Source organism: Panthera uncia, assembly GCF_023721935.1.
Source record: "Panthera uncia isolate 11264 chromosome B3 unlocalized genomic scaffold, Puncia_PCG_1.0 HiC_scaffold_1, whole genome shotgun sequence".
NCBI classification, from domain to species: domain Eukaryota; kingdom Metazoa; phylum Chordata; class Mammalia; order Carnivora; family Felidae; genus Panthera; species Panthera uncia.
This window is the reverse complement of record NW_026057582.1, coordinates 114,294,539-114,310,007: the sequence shown is the minus strand read 5'-3', so window position 1 is coordinate 114,310,007 and position 15,469 is coordinate 114,294,539. Positions and strand designations below refer to the sequence as shown.

The 15,469-nt window shown below is 36.6% G+C and overlaps 1 protein-coding gene across 5 annotated transcripts in view; it reads right to left on the bottom strand.

The window, feature by feature from the left end:
- The window catches only part of PEAK1 (pseudopodium enriched atypical kinase 1), a 309,056-nt gene that overhangs the window by 177,427 nt on the left and 116,160 nt on the right, over positions 1–15,469 (bottom strand). For 4 of the 5 annotated variants that reach the window (XM_049611893.1, XM_049611892.1, XM_049611894.1 and 1 more), the window contains one exon: positions 8,174–8,255. The gene's annotated coding sequence lies outside the window, so the exon portion shown is untranslated. Of the gene's footprint in view, positions 1–8,169; positions 8,256–15,469 lie in introns of all 5 variants that reach the window. The other variant, XM_049611891.1, reaches the window with a different exon arrangement.

The following is a 15,469-nucleotide window of genomic DNA, read 5'->3' as shown; positions in this document are numbered from 1 at the left end:
CTCTACAATAATGATGATACAATTTAATACACAAGATTTTGGTGAGGTTAATGTATGTGAAAGAGCTCTAAATGTTTAAAGTGTCACACAGAGGTGAGGGTCTCCATTTCTTCATCTGTCATATGGGAGGATTCCAGTAGCTGACCACTAAAGACTTCCTTCCACCTCTAAAATTTCTTTAATATTTACATTTGAAAGACATAAAAACTCTACTTACTGGTAGGATAACATTACAGTTATAAGAGACTTAGGGAAATCAACTCAAACTTCTCATCTCATAAAAGGTGTCCAAAGGTAGGCCAGGGAACCTGCTGACTGGAAAAGTCAGTAGGAAACTTGGGGCAGGCAAGACCTGACTACAGCAAAATCTCTTCCAGCATGTGATGCTGTTCGCCATTCTGTGAGCTTAAAAGCTTTCTTCACCATAGCTTAAACAATTACCTTTCAAACTGGTGACAATGAAAAGCTCTTTAAAAATATGTAAATATTATTTTGGAAAAATGACCTAACTTCTAGTAGTTCAATTAAGAATGATACTAAGAGCGACAAGATGGTGGAGCAGCATGGAGACCCTCAGCTTGTCTCATCCCTGAAATGCAGCTATATCAGCACCAAACCATTTTGCACATTTAGGAAATTGATCAGAGGATTAACACAACAATCTGCATAACTTTAGCCACAGAACTCAGCAGGTATGCAGTTCTGCACAGGTGAACTGGGGGAGAGAAAAGCCGTGGAGGGTAGGGAGCTGTTTTTGTGGAGGACAGAGAAAGGGGGAGAGTGCAAAAAAAAAAAAAAAAAAAAAAAACACTCCCCCGAAAGTTTCTGGAGAGAAAGACAAAGAGTGAAAACACTCACAGGAGACTGAACAAGAAATCTGTTCCCCAAAACCACTGACGGAAAGGAGAGGGTTTCAATACCACCAGGATTCTATAAACTGTGGAATGCAGACTCTGAAGTTGCAAAGCTTGGTGCCTAGCTGTGCTCTGGTGAGGAAATAGGGTGAAGTCCCAGAAGCTGGCAACGTGGTCTGAGGGGTCCATGTGCCACACAGGGAGAAGCAGTTCCCCTGCTAGGAGAGCATTTGGTAGAGGCTACATGACCTCCCCACAGGCAATGGTTCCAGTGGACCCTAGAGAGCAGCCACATTTGCTGGTATTGGGACAAAGATGCCAGAGTGCAGTGAAACGTGGCACTGGCTGTGTTGTGATTTGCCATCATCTCTGAACCTCTGCCACTGTGTGATGGCAGAAACGATTTGTGAGGCAAGCTGGCAGGGCCCATTGTTCGGTGAGACCCTCCCACAGAGTCTGCACAGATCCAAGCCACAGGGGTCTCTGAAGTGTGGGGTTTTAAACACAGCCCCAACTGAGATAAAACTCTGGCCAGGTGGATGGCTTGGACACGAACAGGGTAAGAGGCTGGGAGTGGATGGAAACCTGAGATAAAGGACAGGTGCCAGAGGCTAGGGAGATGGGTGAAGCCGTTTCCACCTCTCCCCAGCAGGCGCAGGCACACCACACTGACCCACCCCAGTGAGCTAAGCAGTGCCACCTATTGGAGAGCAGAGGCATTACAACAAGCCCCACCCAACTGCCCCCTCTGAGCACTTCCCCTAGAAAACCAGCACAAGTCCCTCTACCTGCTTAGTGTACAGACTATAGAGTGCTTCATAGTTTGAGTTCTAGGGGAAATGGGATGTAGTAACTTCATTCGCTTTTCATTCTGTTTGCTGGTTCATTTATTCGTTTTTTATACTTCTGTTTTTGTTTAAATTTTTTTGTTTTTGTTTTTGTTGTTTTCCTTCTTTTTTTCGGATACAGAAAGAAAAAAATTATTTTTATTTTCTTTTTTTAAATTTTTTAAACATTTTTTTACTTTATTTTTTAAAATTGTTTATTCTTTCATTTTATTTCATTTTATCCTATTTTATTCTATACATTTTAAAATTGTTAAATGTTTTCTTAATTTTTTGTCTTTTCTTTCTTTTCTTTCCCTTTTTTCTCTATTCTATCAAGCTTCTTTCAACAAGCAGACCAAAATACACCTAGGATCTAGCTTCCTGTTTTGAATTTTTGTCTTGCTTTAAATTTTTTTAATTTTAATTTTATTTTTTTCTTCCTCCAAAATGACAAAACAAAGGAATTCACCCCAAAAGAACAGGAAGAAATCACTGCCAGGGGCTTAATCAACACAGATATAAGCAAGATGTCTGAACTGGAATTTAGAACCACAATAATAAGAATACTAGCTGGGGTTGAAAAAAACATAGAATCCTTTTCTGTGGAGATAAAAGAAGTAAAGTCAAGTTAGGATGGAATTAAAAATGTTATAACCAAGATCAAATGGATGCCTGGACAGCAAGGATGGATGAATAAGAGCAGTGAATCAGCAATATAGAAGACAAAATTATGGAGAATAATGAAGTAGAAAAAAAAGGGAAACAAACGCAAAAGAGCACGTAACAAGACTGAGAGGACACAGTGACTTATTAAAAAGGAATAATCTCTGAATCACAGGAGTCCTAGAAGATGAAGAGAGAAAAAGGGGCAGAAGGTTTATAGCAGAAAATTTTCCTAATCTGGGGAAGGACACAGACATCAAAATCCATGAAGCACAGAGAACTCCCATTAGATTCAAGAAAAACCAACCATCACCAAAACATATCATAGTCAAATTCACAAAATACACACACACAGAAAGGATTATGAAAGCAGCAAGGGGAAAAAAAAAGTCCTTAACGGATCAGAGAAGCCAGATCAGGTTTGCAGCAAACCCATCCACAGACACTTGGCAGGCCAGAAAGTAGTAACAGGATATATTCAAAGTTCTGAATCAGAAAAAGATGCAGCCAAGAATTCTTTATCCAGCAACGCTGTCATTCAAAATAGAAGTAGAGATAATGAGTTATCCAGACAAACAAAAACTAAAGGAGTTTGTAACCACTAAACCAGCCCTGCAAGAAATGTTAAGGGGGATCATTTGATGGGAGAAAAGACAAAAGCAAACAAACAAACAAACAAACAAGCAAAAAAACACCAAAAGCAACAAAGACTAGAAACAACCAAAGAACATCACCAGAAATACCAACTCTATAGGCAACACAATAGGACTAAATTCATATCTTTTAGTACTCACTCTAAATGTCAATGTACTAAACACTCCAATCAAAAGACAAATGGTATCAGCATGGATAAGAAAACAAGACCCAACTACATGCTGCTTACAAGAGACCTATTTTAGACCTAAAGACATCTGCAAATTGAAAGTAAGGGGGTAGAAAACCATCTATCAAGCTAGTGGTCATCAAAAGAAAGCTAGAGTAGCCATACTTACATCAGGCAAACTAGATTTTAAAATAAAGACTGTAACAAGGGATGAAGAAGGGCATCATATCATAATTAAGGGTTATATCCACCGAGAAGATCTAACAATTAAAAATATTTATGCTCCCAACGTGACACATCCAAATATGTAAATCAATCACGAAAATAAAGAAACTCACTGATAATAATACCATAATAGTAGGGGACTCAACACCCCACTTAGAGCAATGGACAGATCATCTAGGCAGAAAATCAATAAGGAAACAATGCTTTGAATGACACGCTGGACCATATGGACTTAACAGATATATTCAGAACATTTCACCCTAAAGGAGCAGAATACACATTCTGCTTGAGTGCACATGGAACATTCTCCAAAACAGATCATATACTGGGACACAAATCAGCCCTCAACAAGTACAAAAAGACAGAAAACATACCTTGCATATTTTTGGACCACAACACTATGGAATGAAATCAACCACAAGAAAAAATTTGGAAAGATCATGAACACTTGGAGATTAAAGATAACTACTAAAGAATGACCGGGTAAACCAAGAAATTAAAGAGGAAATTAAAAAGTACATGGAAGCCAATGAAAAAGGAAACATGACAATCCATAACCTCCGGGATGCAGCAAAGAGGGTCATAAGAGGGAGGTATATAACAATTTAGGCCTTCCTAAAGAAGGAAGAAAGGTCTCAAATACACAGCCTAACCTTACAGCTAAAAGAGGTAGAAAAAGAACAGCAAATAAAGCCCAAAACCAGCAGAAGAAGGGAAATAATAAAGATGAGAGCAGAAATCAATGATATGGAAATTAAAAAAAAAAAAAAAAGGTAGAACAGATCAATGAAACCAGGAGCTGGTTCTTTGAAAGAATTAACAAAACTGATAAACCCCTAGCTAGACTGATAAAAAAGAAAAAGGAAAGGACCCATAATAAATAAAATCATGAATGAAAGAGGAGAGATCACAACCAACACTGCAGAAATACAAACAATATTAAGAGAATAATATGAGCAATTATATGCCAATAAAACGGGCAGTCTGGAAGAAATGAACAAATTCCTAGAAAAATATAAACTACCAAAACAGAAACAGGAAGATATAGAAAATTGGAACAGGCACATAACCAGTAAAATCAAATCAGGAATCAAAAATCTCCCAACAAACAAGAGTCCAGGGCCAGACGGCTTTCCAGGGGAATTCTACCAAACATTTAAAGAAGAGTTAACACCTGTTCTTTTAAAGCTGTTCCAAAAAATACAAATGGAAGGAAAACTTCCAACCTCATTCCACGAGGCCAGCATTACCTTGATTCCAAAACCAGACAAAGACCCCACTAAAAAGGAGAGCTACAAATTTCCCTGATGAACATGGATGCAAAAATTCTCAACAAGATACAAGAAAACCAGACCCAACAATACATTAAAAGAAGTACTGACCACAATCAAGTAGGATTTATTCCTGGGATGACAGGAATACAATATCCACAAAACAATCAATGTGATACATCACATTAATAAATGAAAGGATAAGAACCACATGATCCTCTCAATAGATGCTAAAAAGCATTTGACAAAATATAGCATCCTTTCTTGATTAAAAAAAAAAAAAAAAAAAAACCCTGAAGAAAGTAGGGACAGAAGGATCATACCTCAAGGTCATAAAACCACATATGAAAGACCCACAGCTAATATCATTCTCAATGCAGAAAAACTGAGAGCTTTTCCCTGAAGGTCAGAAACATGACAAGACTATACACTCTCACCACTGTTATTCAACATAGTGTTGGAAGTCCTCACCTCAGCAACCAGACAACACAAAGAAATAAAAGGCATCCAAAATGGCAAGGAGGAAGTCAAACTTTCACTCTTTGCAGATGACATGATCCTCTGTGGAAAACTCAAAAGACTCCACCAAAAAACTGCTAGAAATGATACATGAATTCAGCAAAGTCACAAGATATAAAATGAATGTATAGAAATCGGTTGCATTTCTATATACCAATAACGAAGCAGCAGAAAGAGAAATCATGGAAGCTATCCCATTTACAATTGCACCAAAAACCATAAACCTATCCAAAGAGGTGAAAAATCTATACACTAAAAACTATAGAAAGCTTATGAAAGAAATTGAAGACACAAAGAAATGGAAAAAAAATTCCATGCTCATGGATTGGAAGAACAAATACTGCTAAAATGTTGATACTACCCAAAGCAATCTACATATTCAATGTAATCCCTATCAAAATAACACCAACAGTCTTCACAGAGCTAGAACAAACAATCCTAAAATTTGTTTGGAACCACAAAAGACCCTGAATAGCCAAAGTAATCTGGAAAAAGAAAACCAAAGCTGGAGGCATCACAATTCTAGACTTCAAGCTGTATTTCAAAGCTGGAATCATCAAGACAGTATGGTACTGGCACAAAAATGGACACAAAGATCAATGGAACAGAATAGAGAACCTAGAAATGAACCCACAAACATATGGCCAACTAATCTTTGACAAAGCAGGAAAGAATATCCTATGGAAAAAAGGCAGTCTCTTCAGCAAGTGGTGTGGGGAAAACTGGACAGCGACATGCAGAAGAATGAACTTGGACCACTTTCTTATACCATATATAAAAATAAACTCAAAATGGATGAAAGACCTAAATGTAAGACAGGAAACCATCAAAATCTTAGAGAAACAGGCAAAAACTACTTTGACCTCAGCCGCTCCAACTTCTTAGTTGACATATCTCCAGAGGCAAGGGAAGCAAAAGCAAAAGTGAACTATTGGGACTTCATCAAGAAAAAAAAAGCTTCTGCACAGCAAAGGAAACAATTCGCAAAACTAAAAGGCAAGTGACAGAATGGGAGAACATATTTGCAAATGACATATCAGATAAAGGGTTAATATCCAAAATCTATGAAGAACTTATCAAACCCAACAGCCAAAAAACAAATAATCCAGTGTAGACATGGGCAAAAGATATGAATAGACACTTTTCCAAAGAAGACATCATCAGGTAGCTAACAGATAAATGAAAAGATGCTCAACATCACTCGTCATCAAGGAAATACAAATCAAAACCACAATGAGGTACCACCTCACACCTGTCAGAATGGCTAAAATCAACTCAGGCAATAAGAGATGTTGGCGAGGATGTGGAGAAAGGGGAACCCTTTTGCACTGGTGGTGGGAATGCAAACTGGTGCAGCCACTCTGGAAAACATACACAGGTTCCCCAAAAAATTAAAAATAGAACCACCCTACGACCCAGCAATTGCACTACTAGGTATTTATCCAAGGGATAAAGGTGTGCTGTTTCAAAGGGACACATGCACCCCAATGTTACAGCAGCACTATTGACAACAGCCAAAGTATGGGAAGAGCCCAATGTCCACTGAGTGATGGACAGATACAATGGGATATTACTCAGCGATCAAAAAGAATGAAATCTTGCAATTTGCCACAACTTGGATAGAACCAGAGTGCATTATGGTAAGTGAAATAAGTCAGAGAAAGACAAATATGATTTCACTCATATGTGGAATTTAAGACACAAAACAGATGAATATACAGGAAGGGAAGCAAAAATAAAAAAATAAAAAAATAAAAAAACAGGGAGACAAACCGTAAGAGACTCTTACAAAGAACAAACTGAAGTTTGCTGGAGGGGTGTTGGGTGGGGAGGATGGGCTAAATGGGCAAGGGGCATTAAGGAGGACACTTGTTGGGATGAGTACTAGGTGTTATATGTAAGTGATGAATCACTAAATTCTATTCCTGAAATCATTATTACACTAAAAAAAAAAAAAAAATGATACAAACAGCAAAAGGGGCTCCAGATTTAACTGTACAGCTATTCATTTGGCTTGTGTGATATTCAATTTAAAGTCAACAGGCGGGTGACTGGGTGGTGCAGTTGGTTAAATGTCCGACTCTGATTTTGGCTCAAGTCATGATCTCACAGTCCATGAGTTCAAGACCTGTGTTGGGCTCTGCACTGACCATGAGGACTCTGTTTGGGATTCTCTCTGCCCCTTCCTCTCTCTCTGGCCCTTTCCTGCACGCTCTCTCTCTCTCTCTCTCTCTCAAAATAAACTTAAAAAAAAAAGTCTTTATAAAAAAAATAAAGTCAATAGGCATGATACAAACCCTATCTAAACTTTCCAAATGAAAGGGTTTCAATTCTGATTTCGTTACTTAACTAGATATGTGATCTTGGGCAATTTATTTATTTCTCTGATCCTCAGTCTCATCTTTAAAATAGGAATAATACCAAGTGAATACTGTGAATTAAAGGAGCTAGCTCATGTAAAGGCCCTTTGACGGTCTGGCATATACTGAGTTCCCTTCTCTAATCTCTTTAACTTCTGGGAAATAAAGAATGCTTTTTTTCTCCTTTTACTTTATCAGAAAAATTCGTGAAATTAAATGCATGGGGTCCTGGTCCTCAAATTCATTTATCAGCAGTTGTGCAACAACTAAACTGAAATAAAATGAGGGGCATTGTGACCTAATGGAAGGCAAATGAGGTTTTGAGTCAACAAATCTGAATTTGAATCCCAGCCTATCTAACAGCTTTAGACCTTGAGCAATTTACCAAACCTCTCAAAGCTTCTCATCTGAAAATGAGACTATTATCTAGCAATTTAGCATTCTGTCTTTCCTAGTCACAGAAACATGGCAAATACTTTGAAAGGGGCATGTCTTTGTCATCTTTGTCTCTTCCATACCAAGGCAAGTTTCAAAATTATAAGATTTGATGCTGGAATAAGACAAGACATTGATAAAAAGAGATTTAACACTGCAATAAATGTGTTACATCATGAAAAGAAAACGTACAAACCCAGTTTAACTGGTTCCAACTCTAGGCATTATGTCATTGCTTCCTTTTCTTTCCTTAGGAGTGGACCTCAAATATTCTTTTCCTACAGGAAGATGGAAAGTGGGAAATACATATTAGTGAAGGTTATCTGAGTCATACTTTAAAACTGAGCATTCTTTAACATACCTTTAGGCAGAGTCAAACTGTTACACATTCTATTTAGTGGACTTGTTTTTAAGTGATGACATAACTAAGAGGTATTTTAGTTTAGAAAGTACTATTGTTTAAGTAGCCAGAAAAGTAACCTTACCACAAAAAATTACTTTCAATGAACAACAATACCTTTGTTAAAGATAACTACACAGGATAGGATTGCATGAAGTACTGTAGTTCATTACATTATGCAAAAATATTTCTACAACTAAGTTCTTAATCTTCTGGGTAAAGGGTAAGCGGTGAGATATATAAAACTATGAGACTCTAGTGAAAGCTATGAACTGCATCTCCTGAAAAAGGCACATACATGAATCATATTTTACATATAATTTCAGTCGAGTCATTAAACCCAGTCATCTATCCTGAGAATCTCTAAAACCTGTTAGTAGACTCCAAGGAACCAGTTTTTGAGTTTTCAAAATAATGGATTTACAAGATTTTAGAACCTGAAGCAACTTGGCAACCATGTAATCCAAACTGCTAATAGAAAAATAAAGAAATACTGGCCCAGAAAGATGAAAAGAATTAAGTAAAGCCTTAGTCTACTCAGGAACAGAGGTGTCCAATTATTATGCTAATGTACATAAGACTGACCATGCAAAATTTAGTATATAGCAGTGCCTTTGGGTTAGAATAATTCTCACAATGGAACCCAAAGAGGAGACTTCCATATGGTCTTTTGGCCCAAACATTACTGATAGTTAAGAGAGTGAATTTTGGAGTTCTATATAAATGTGAAAAAGTTGATCAAGTCACTTAATCTGTCTCAAAAATAAATAAAAACATTAAGAAAAAAAAATTTTTTTTTTTAAAATAATAAATTTCCTGACGCGCCTGGGTGGCTTAGTCGGTTAAGCATCCGACTCTTGATTTCAGCTCAGGTCATGATCTTGGGATCATGAGATCAAGTCCCAAGCCTAGGATTCCCCCTCTCTCTCTCTCTCTCTCTCTCTCTCTCTCTCCATCTCCCACTTGTGCTTTCTCTAAAAAAAAAACATTAAAAAAAAATAATAAAATAAATAAATAAATAAAATTCTTGTCTGCAACAACATGGATGGATCTAGAGTATAAAGCTAAGTGAAATAAGTCACTCAGAGCCAAATGTCATATGATTTCACTCATGTGAAATTTATGAAATAAAACAAGCAAATGGAAAAAGAGACAATCCAAGAAACAGACTCTTAACTAGAGAACAGATGGTTACCCTAAGGGGAGGTGGGTAGGGGGGAATGGGTAAAATTCGTGATGGGGATTAAGGGTACATTTATCATGATGAGCACTGAGTAATGCACAGAATTGTTAAATCACTACAATGCATACCTGAAACTAATATAACACTGTATGCTAATTGTACTGCAATTAGAATGTTTAAAAAATATTACTTAAAAAGTATTTCTTGTCAAGTCATGAAATTAGATATAATATGAAATAAATCTCTAAGTAAATGAGATGCTTTCCAGTTCAACAAAATAAGTGGCAAACATTTACTGAGTATCTTCTACATAATATACTATTCAAGGTGTTACTGAGGATATAGAAAAGATCAAATTGTCCTTCTTTAAGAGAAATTATGGAAAGATAGAGCTTTTCCTTCTCATTTCCATCTTGGGTTCCATTTTTTTTCCTTCTTTCCTTGGGTTCAGCTTTTTTGCCCACATTCTCAGAGTTCCCAGCAGGACTAGGAGGACCCTGCACATAACTCCTAATTTTGATCTTTCACCTGAGCCTCAGACCCCCATGTCCTGTTGGGTTTTTTGGATGTTTCCACCTGAATATACCATAGGTAAAAACTCAGCATGTTCAAAACTGAGCTTTTCATCTCTTCCTAAAATTGATCCCTTCTTTAAATTCCCTGTTCTGGTTAACAGCACCATAGCCACTTAGACACATGAAAAGTCCAGCAATAATTACATTTCACCAATCACCTTCAAGTCTCATTGATTCTTACTCTAAATGCTTTCTAAGACTACTTTCTCAACTCCATCCCAATCAATAGTACCCAAATCCAGGTCACTATCTCTCAATATAACCAATTCAGTTATCTAACCAGTCCACTTTTATCCTACTTCAGAGTCAATTATTATACTGCTGCCAAAATGATCCCTCTAAAATGAAAATCCTGCCACATCATTCACCATCATATGTCAGACCTTTCAAAGACTATTATCCATAGAATGAAGTTAAAGTTCACCCACAGAATAAATGGGCAGTGTGGCATGTGAAGTACTCAATGACCTCGCTCATGCCTATCTCCTCAGCTTCACTTCCTATCTCCCACTTCATCACACCACAGCCACACTGAATCTCATGTGTTCTCACGCTGGTCTTTTGCCAATATATCCTCACAAGCTTTGCACGCATAGGCAATTCCTACTTGTTCTTAAGATTCAGGTCCAGGATCACTTCCTCTGAGAAGCCTGTTCAGAGCATGCTTCCCTACCCGCCAAGCTCACACATCACCACAACAAGCAAGCGGGAGATATTTGTTACACTGAACAAAAATGAAACTAAGCAAACTAATGACACAGCAGCAAGTAAGTTATAAATATAAAGCCGGCAAGAAGGGAAACTAGATGGATTTCAGTGTTTCTTTGGAGAAAAAAGGTCTTGATCTGAGGAGTAATTGTTCAGAGTGTTGAAGAGAAAAAATGAAAGTATTTGAGTAAAAATAGAGATGGAAATGAACACATTTAGAAGTGAAATGTGTATAGTAAGGCTGGAGGGATAGTAAACACCAAATATAAACTCGTGAATGTTACCATCCTTTAAAAAAAAAAGGTTTAGGGACCACAGCTGATAAATCACCAGACTTTTGAAACAATTTTCTCTGAAACTATACAGTATAGTTGCCATTTACAGATACTACTTTACACTTGCATTAGAGAGACATTAGTTTAGATATTTTCATTTTTTAGTTAATGCCCTGTAATCTTACAGGTTTAAGAAAATACTCATGCTTAATTAGCATGTACTGAAGAACTTTATATAAAATCCTGAAATTATAATCTTTATATTGCATGACAGTTTGCTGAAATTGGATAAGCTCACATAGACTCAGGTAGGTCAAGAGCTAGTCGACCTTATTAAATAATCTTTATTATTAGAACATTAGATTATTCCAAGTCAGCAGAAGAAACTGAAAAATATAGTGAGCTTAATGTTCATTTCACAGAGGAATTCAACTGTAAATGTTTTGTTCTCTGAATGCAGGATAATTAAAGAATATCAATCTTGAAACTTAAATACACTAGTCATAGTGCAGACGAAGAACAAATCTATGAGGTATTCCCATACGAAAAGTGAAGATTAAGGTCACCTACCAAGAATATGAAGAGGGAAAAATAATTGTCATCCCTGAACTACACTTAATGACAAAATCTACTGCTTACAGTGAAGATAGAGAACACTCACTCTGATACATTAGCTAGAAGACCACACAATTAGTCAGAAGAAGATCAAGTTAGAAGCATAAGCAGCACAAGTAAATCAGTCAACCCAAACTGAATCATCTCTAAATGGAGTTCTGTATCATTTTTATTTTATATATTTAACTACATAGCTGCATAAGATAATAACAACCCAAGGCATATCTTCTTTATCAAAAAGAAAGATGATTAGGAAACAGATACCTGCTGACAAAGCACAGAAGTACTTGGAGTGTTAAAAGTCATTTGCATGGAGTTGTATGTCTTCTTGTCCTTGACTCTATAAATGCCAATTCCTTGCTTTCAGGTTTGCAGACAGTAAAAAGTGAGATACAAAGCTGAATATTAATTCTCAAGATAACACTGATGTTATGTCAGAAGATATGGGTAATTCTCACTCTCACATAATAGCTGTCATTTTAAAATGCCCCTACTGAAATGAACCAACATTCGTGAATGCAAGGCTAAAAAACCCTTTTGAATGCTGTATTCAAGCAAACTGACAGATATGAACGCACAAACACTCATCTTCGATTATGAAATCCCCTCACACATAAACATCATTGTAAAATAAATTTCTGTCAGAGAAGAGGGACTGAAAATGTTGCAAGCTTGCTAAAGAGAGTAACACCAAGCTATAAAAGAAGCTGGCAGCCCGAGAATATGATGTTGACAACCACGTATGCTCAAGTGTGCTGCAGATGATCATTTAGATGCTGTCAGCCAATGTCAGCTGAATTTCTTCAATACTCCATTTTATGAAAAACCCCGCTGGCTTAGGGAAGGAATATAGACTCATCTATCTGATCTAAAACAGCAAACTGTTTTTGTCTGGTATGTATTTATTTTTCAACAAGAAGAGAGAGTTCTATATTTCTTGTGATCATAATCTTACCCGTACATTGGGGCTAATGTCTGTACTGTACAAATGTAAAAATTATTCATTAAAAAAATAGCAGATTTTATATACATACACAGCCAATTCTCAATATTTGTGAGAATTTGTAATAGTTATGTTCTATAGTTCCCACAAACAATGAATCAGTGAATACTATGCTTCTATTATTGCTTCCAGAAAATGAAAATACAGGGTTAAGTTCTTATAAGCCTCTGATTACATTTTCACCGACCGATCATTACACAAAGTTTGTTTTATGTGTATTTCTGTGTAAAAAACATCTTATTTAATATATATTGTTGATTCATTAAAATTGAACTCAACAGCATAATTCATGACTGAACAAAGTTTATCTAACACACATATAGTCTCCATAGGGCATATCACAACCCTGTTGTATTTAGTAACACTACACATCACTTCAGCACATTTGGAGGACAGAATAATCACCCCAAAAAGGCACAAAAATTATGAAAAATGTGGCACTAAGGAGACTGCAAAAAGAACACTAGATTACAGTATGAGAGTTAAAACAAGAAGGCAAATGTCACCTTGTTCAACCTCAGCTAAAAATGTACACAGCAGGCAACTCATTTTTTTTTAAGTCATCTCTGTACCTAACGTGGGGCTTGAACAGGATCAAGTATCCACACACTCCACTGACTGAGCCAGCCAGGTGCCCCCAGGTAATTCACTTTTTCACCGCTCTTGAGTATATCTACAAATGACTGTGAAAGCACCATAATTATTGATTTGGGGGTTGCAAATAAACTTTAGCAAGGAGATAAATTTGCAAAAATGAAAGCCATGAATAAAGAGGATCAACTAGCATGTGTGTGTGTGTGTGTGTGTGTGTGTGTGTGAATGTGTGTGTATGTGTATATACACCTGTGGCACATGGCATATGTGACAGGAAAGACAAGTTGTGGAACTCTCTAGTATGACACTCTCCTAAGGTCCATTCTTATATTTCCACTTGGCATACTGGATACCTCTACCTGAATGTACTATCAGCACTTCAAACTTAACAGACCAAGTTCATCTTCTGTGCTTATCCCAAACCTGCCTTCTGGTATGTCACTACTCAAGTCACTGCAACTCTGACTCCTTTCTCCATATCCCAGCCAGGCACCAAATCATGTTGATTCATCCTCTAAAATAGCTCTTAAAGTTTATCTCTCCCCGACCCAAGCCCACTACAATTATCACTAAATGCCTTTCTATCATTTGAACCATTAGCACAGTTTTACCATCTTCTCTATCCCCTACTCCAAAATCAAAGGCTATATTACAGTCAGTGTTATTTTTCCAAGACTTAATCATACTTTCACTTCTTGGTACCTATATAATGAGTTTCAAATTTCTTGGTTGTGATACACAATGCTTTTTCTGGCACCAAATCATCCCTGTAGATTCATCTACTGTCACTCATCTCTCATAAACTCTATAGCCACAATAATCTATTTTCCATTCTTTGAATATATCATGTTTTTTAAAGACCCTTTATACATGTTAGAAATGCCACTAACAATGCTCTTTCTTCCATTCTTTACCTGCCCTTAAAGACTCTGCTGATGTCACTTCCTTTATGAAGACTTTCCTGATCAGCCTCTACTTCCACTTCAGGCCAAGTTAGTCACTATATTCCCTGTGCTTCCATAATATCTTCACATACTTCTATTATAGAATTCCTTAACTTGGTAAGGGAGGAAGTACAAGAACGTACAAGGTTGGCCAAATACTGATTACTAATGTAGCTGAGTGATGCAGATTCATTATACTATCATTACTTTAGTGTGTATGCTAAATTTCCATTAAAGGAAAGTTAAAAAAAAAAAGTCAAGAGAGACAGAAACAGAAGGAGAGAAAAAATATTTTACTATAAGTAATTGAAAATCTGACTTGTGTGTGACTTAAACAAATATGGCATTAACTTTTTTCCCCAGATAAGAAGTCTAGAAGTACTAGTCTAGGGTCATTACTGAGGCTCAAGAAGATCATCAAAGACAAAGTCTCTATCTTTTTCCTCCATTAAGTGTGTTGATTTGTTGCTTCAAAGCCACTTGTAATAGATGGACATTCTCTTTGTATTCGAGGCAGGAAAAAGGATAGTGCAAAGTCACATCTTTACCTCTTTAACAGGAAAAACAAAAATGTTTTTCAGTGCCCTCAGCAAACAGCTTGTAATACATTTCCCACAAGCTGTTAAGTCATCCAACAGTGCCTTATGGCCTGATCCTCTTTGAAGGCAGAGACTATTTTCGTACTTCGGTAAGCAATCCAGTACCTAGCATACAGAAGTACTTTGTATCTAATTAATGTATGAATCTAATAAAGGAAACAATAATATGTATAATAACACAAGAACTTCACTTTGCTAATTTTCTTTATAAAAGCAATATAACAAAAAGTGCTCTAACACTTGCCAATGCTGTACAAATAAGGAACTACTAGTATAGTAGTTTGACATCCACTATCATGAGATGTTTTACTGTTCTCTTTGTAGAGGACCAGACAGAGGATTAACAAAAAATCAAGAGACCTGAATTTCTGTCTACACAAAACAATCCTGATGAAACTCAATTACTTAGAGGTAATGTTTATTAATTTCTCAGGGTTGTTCTGAAGATAAGAGAAATATAAACAATATGAAAGCACGGTGAAATGTATAAAACAGTATAAACACATGCATTAAAAATGCACTGAAAAAAATAAATAAAAATAAATGCAATGGTTCTATTAAGTCTTGAGAGGAAACTTAGTTATGTACCATGCATA